The sequence below is a fragment of the Sciurus carolinensis genome (assembly GCF_902686445.1).
Source record: "Sciurus carolinensis chromosome 14 unlocalized genomic scaffold, mSciCar1.2 scaffold_101_arrow_ctg1, whole genome shotgun sequence".
In the NCBI taxonomy this organism is placed as follows: domain Eukaryota; kingdom Metazoa; phylum Chordata; class Mammalia; order Rodentia; family Sciuridae; genus Sciurus; species Sciurus carolinensis.
Window position 1 is genome coordinate 2,128,688 of NW_025920105.1, and position 6,000 is coordinate 2,134,687.

General features: G+C 33.8%; 1 pseudogene; it reads left to right on the forward strand.

The window, feature by feature from the left end:
* The window catches only part of LOC124973210 (kelch-like protein 5), a 46,261-nt pseudogene extending 44,326 nt beyond the window's left edge, over window positions 1-1,935 (forward strand).
* The last annotated feature ends 4,065 nt before the right edge of the window (window positions 1,936-6,000 follow it).

Consider the following 6,000-nt stretch of genomic DNA (forward strand, 5'->3'; position numbering starts at 1 on the left):
TTTTGTGTGTTCATTGAGTAGATAAGTTTTTTGAGTAATTGAGTAATGTACAGCCAACATCCAACTCTGGCAGTTCACACTTCTCTCATCCACATGGGATGTGGCAGAGAGGACCCCCAAAGAGAAGTAAGCATCTTGTTATGCTTCATGCTTATCTCATTGTAAAAGGACTCTAAACTTTGAGCTGTTTTTCAAGTTTATAAGCTGAAGGTAAAAGATAACATATACCTAATACCTGTCCATAGATCTAAATTGTGTTTGGTGGATCAATCTGCATTTCTACCCTAGTATGAAAGGCCAGATTTATATCTCTCTGTGAATTCATTTCAGCATTTCCAATTTAACTTTTGTAAGTTTTGGAACTTTGGAGATCATTGAACTGTTTATAACATCATACTTGTTCTTTTATTAATTAATGATTTAAGTAATATGTTTTTATCATCTTTCAAGTTTTACATTATTTGTAAGCATATCATAATTTTATCTTTTTAAAATCAATTTTTCACTGCCTAAATTACACAAAATGTTGATTAATAAACCACAATGTATAGAATTTAATGCTTTCTCCCTCTGAATGACTTAGACCATTAAAGAAAGTGGATGTAGTACATTGCTGCATGACTTTGGCTTCTGGTGTCTTCAATAACTGTATAATATTATGTTGATAAAGACATGTCCCAAGAGCACTGGGTAGTAGAAAAGTTGCTATAGAATAAAACTAAGTAATCAGTCAAGGAAATGATGTTGTGTTTAATGAACTTTTAAAGAGCTGGAGTGCTGCTTTTAAATTAATGGACCTGTCTTTCCTACTCTTTTATAAAGGAGATAGTGCTTAGTAATGTGTAATAGGGAGTTCTATTAGCAATCTTTTGTGCATGAGGATAGGAAATACATTCCTTGTGATCAAACTGAGATTTTCAACTCCCTTTCTTCCTTCACACTTCTCAATAGTTAACTGCTTCTGTGCTGTGCTCCCTAGCACTGCCCCAATACCTAAAGGAGTACTATTATACTGTATTGGAGGTATTATTCTCAGTTTACTTACATAATCTACAAGACTGTGACTTTGGCACAGTGTTTCAGGTTAAGATGCTGGGAACAGGCCAGGAATGTGTGAGAGGCTGAGAATTCCTCTATCCCTCTTGCCCTCCTCCTCAGTCTTGGCCAGCTGATCCCACCATGACCCCAGGCTGCCTCCAGAGCCAGTCATAGATTTCCAGTATTAGTCATACATTATCATTCTGCCATTCAATGGAACCATGTTTATCATATGATTTTCTTCAAGCCCTTAATCAGGATGAGCAAATAAAATATTTAAAAATGGGAAATTATTCAAGACATTAAAAAGTTATGTGATATAATTTTAGTTGCTGCTGATCACAAAATTCCAACTAACAGATTGATGCTCTCTTGTCTCTCAGATTATTTTGCTGCCATGCTTACTAATGATGTCATAAGTCAGAAAAAAAGAAATAAAAATGGAAAGTGTAGAACCAAACTCATTTTTGTCCTTGATTCAGTATGCATATACAGGCCACACTGAATCAAAAAGAAGATAATATTAAATTTCTGTAATCTACATCTTGCCTTCTTTAGCATTCATGGGTTGTGGAAACATGCTGTAATTTTTAATAAAATAGCTCCACCTGACTAACAGTCTTAGAATCTGCTCTTTTGCTGGTGCCTAGAGTTGTACAGGTTTGCATATAGTGGCTCACAATTACTTTATGGAACATTTTATGGAAGAAATCAGAAGCTAGGAATTTGTACTACTGTAAGCCAGTGAAATACAAATGCTCTTGGCCAATGATGTCATGAACAGTCCAGATGAGGACATGATATTGAATTCTTTTTTACTTATGTTCCTCAGGATTTGGAACAGAGACAGATCTCAGTAAGCTTTTGGCTTATATTAGGTTACCACTATTCTCTTAACTCAAACCATGATTCCAGAAAATTTTGCTCCTGGGTACAAGGAATATCTTGTTCCTCCTTTCTACATTGGGCCTAAATTATCATGGAATGTGCTCTTTGATTACAGATTAGAAATGCACAAGAGCAGAAGTTTCATCAAGAAGCTTCATTCACTATGCAATCACTGTGTTTGCAATGAGAACATTGTGGTTTGAATTTGGAGGTGGTAGCACAATCTAAGAGCACTTTCAAGAACCAGAAGAAATGTTTTCATTTCAAAGCATTTGTACCATTGGTTTCTAGTATATGCTGTTAGATTGAATTTTCTGGAAATGTTTTACCAGTGGATTTCACTTTCAAAAAGTGATCCTCTTTAAAGTTTCACTCTGCTTCAAGATGTTGGTTCTAATAGAAACAGAAGAACTCTTATGAGTCTCATTTGTATATTTTGCCAGAAATCTTTTTTGAATGTGCAAGCTGAGAACACCATAGCTGTGCTTACCAGTGTAGTTCCAGGAAGCAGCTTCAACCTGTATGCTCTCATTCTGTTCTCATTCAGAACACTGTCAATTGAATTTGAATGAATAAGCACAAAGCAAATGTGCTTTTGAACACAAGGTTTCCTGCTTTCAGTTCAAAGAGTTTGTAACATTGAAACAGCACTTAATTTGAAGGGGAATGACACTTGAAATGAGTTTTCTGAAAAAGTGTCACAAATGGATTTCAATGAATCCCTGGGAAATTGATGTTCTCTGCAGTCCCACCACATTCCCTGAAAATGGTGCTCCCATGTACAAGGAACCACTTGCTACCTCTGTTCTTACATTGGGTTTGAAACATGCTTTGTGCTGTTTGAAAACAGCACAGTATTTCCAAACAGGAGAAGTTTCAGAAAAGAGCTTCAACCTGTGTGCCCTCACTCTGATCTGGATGAGAACACTGCTCTGGTTTGAATTTGGATGCGGTAGCACTAAGGGAGAGCACTTTCAAGCATCAGAAGCAATGGATTAATAGAAATGGATCATAGCATTTGTTCCATTGCCAATGGTTATATGCTGTTAAATTGTGTTTTTTAAAAATGTTTCACCAGTGGATTTCAATGAGACTTTGAGAAATTGTTTCTTTGCAAAGGTGCACTCTGCTCTAAGAAATTGATCCTAATAGAAGCAAGAGTTCTCTTGTGAGCCCAGTGTGTATTTTGGGCTTGAAGTGACTTTTTAATGTACTGGCCAAAAACACTTAATAAGTGCTTAACAGGAACAGTTCCAGCAAGCAGCTCCAACCTGTATGCTCCCACCTCTGTTGTCAGTGAGAACAGTGTGGTTTGAATTTAGATGAATAACACAAAGGAAAAGTGTGCAAAAGCACAATGTATAACAATTTCAAGTTGTTTGTAACATTGAAGGAGACACTTAATTTGAAGCAGCAACTGCATATGAAGTGACAGTTCAGAAAAGTTTCACAAGTGAATTTTAATAAACTGGGCAATTGTTCTCTGTAGCGCCATCATGGTCTCAGAAGACAATGCTCCTGGGTACAAGGGATATCTTGTTACCTTTGTTCCTACATTGCTCCCAAAATATACTGGAATGCAATGTTTCACTACAGCTTAGAAGGGTCTAAGAGGAGAAGTTTCAGTAAGAAGCTTCATTCTGTGTGCACTCACTTTGTTTGCATTGAGAAAATAATGGTATAAATGTGAATGTGGTAGATCAAAGCAAGAGCACTTTCAAACATCAGAAGAAATGGTTTTATTTCAAAGCATGTGTAGCATTGGTAGAATATACATGTTGTTAAACTGAGTTTTCTGAAAGTGTTTCACCAATAGATTTCATTGAGACTTGAAAAACTGATCCTCTTCAAAGTTTTACTCTGCTCCAAGAAGTTGGTTGTAATAGAAGCAAAACCACTCTTATTAGCCCCACTTGAATATTTTACCTACACTATATTTTGACTGTGCTGGAACACCATAGGTGTGCTTAACAGTGTAGTTTCAGCAAGCAGCTGAAACCTGTATGTCCTCACTCTGGTTGGAATGGGAACATTGTGCTTTGAATTTGGATAAATTTTCACAAAACAAATGTGCTTTCAAGCATCAGAAGCAATAGTTTCATTTCAAAGCATTTTTGATATTGGCAACTGGTTATTCTGTTAAATTGTGTTTTCTGAAAAAGTTTCACCAGTGGATTTCAAGTAGACATTGAGAAATTGTTCCTGAAATGATTTTTGAATGTGCTGGCCAAAAACACTTATTAAGTGCTTAACAGGAGCAGTTTCAGCAAGCATTTCCAACCTGTATGCTCCCTACTCTGTTGTCAGTGAGAACAGTCTGGTTTGAATTTGGATGAATTAGCACAAAGCAAAAGTTCTGAAAAACATGAAGTATAACAATTTCAAATTGTTTGAATAATAATAATGTACATTTTTAAGTTGGGGCTACATGAATATAACATAAAACTGAATATGTAATAATGTATATGCAAATATGGCATCAATAATTTGACATTTAAGTCAAAATACCTGTAAGCACTCACATTAGCATACACACTTCTATGTAAAATTAGGTTTACTTATAGTGTTAACATTACAGTGAGTGTTAACTTTTGATGATGTGTTAAGTGGCACATATCTGTAATCCCAGCAGCTTCAGAGGCGGAGGCAGGATCATCAAAAAATCAAAGCCAGATTCAGCAACAATGATGCACTAAGCAACTCAGTGAGACTCTGCCTCTAAATAAAATGTAAAATAGCTCTGGGGATAAGGCTTGGTGGTTGAGTGCCCCTGAGTTTGATCCACAGTGTGAAAAAAGTAAACAAACAAAAATAGTTTTAAATTTTTTGTTTTAAAGGGAATAAATATGTACATAGAGTAAAATAAATATTCATAAAAATGTACACGAGAAAATATGTATAAAACAATATATAAGCTTATATGTTCTGAAAGTTGAAGTGTATACTTAGAGTCATATATATATACTTTTTTTCAACTGTAGTATGTCTAGTTATGGAGAAAAACTGAAAGCATTACCCCTTAAAACTGGAAGAAGAGAGGGATTCTCTCTTTCACAACGTCTATTCAACACTGTCCTTGAAACTCTAGCCAGAAAAATTAGACAGAGAAAATAAAGGGATATGAAGAGAAAAAGAACTCAAACTATCACCATTCACCAATGACAAGATTCTATATTTAGAGCCCAAAAATTCCACCAGAAAACTTCTACATCTCATAAATCAATTCAGTAAAGTAGAACATAATATCAACACTAATAAATCTAATGCATTTTTATTCATGAGTGATGAATCCTTTTGGTTTAATATAAGTCATAGGAATATACTTTTAAAAATTTAGTGATGTTATATATAAACCAAAAATTAATATATTGTATGCTAATATACCTTTGATATTTTAATATATGTCAACCAGTGCATAAATATGCATATTAGTATAAGCACTTTTATATGAAATTAGGTTTACATATTGGTTTGGGTTAGGGTTAGAATTCAATTTTGTGTTGGGTTTGGGTTAGGGTTAGGGAATTAATATGAATATCAGTAAATGTAAAATTTCATGAGAATGTATGTGTGAAATATGTTTGAAAATATATGAATACATGTTTTCTGATACAGGAATATTTATAATGTGAGTCACTTGAATATATTTACTCAAAATTGCAGATGCATGGATATATCACATAAATTAATGTATAAGATATAGCATTTAATAATTTAATATGTAAATAAAAGTAACATGAATATTGATATCACTGTACAAACTTACATAAAATTAGGTTTAGATATAGGGGTAAGATTAGAGTCAGTTATAAATTTTGAGTTGTTTAGGAAACAAATATATATGTCTGGAAATATGAATATGTATAAGAATGTACATGTGAAAATACGTATGAAAAAATAAACAAAACATTTTGAAATAGAGAAGGGTTTAATGCGACTATTATAAATACACTTTAAATTTAGGGATACATTAAAAGTTATGTGTGTTATGTATAATATATACAAACATTTATTATTGAACATATTAATTAAAATATACATCAATCACATGTGCTTTATGTAGAATTAGGTTTA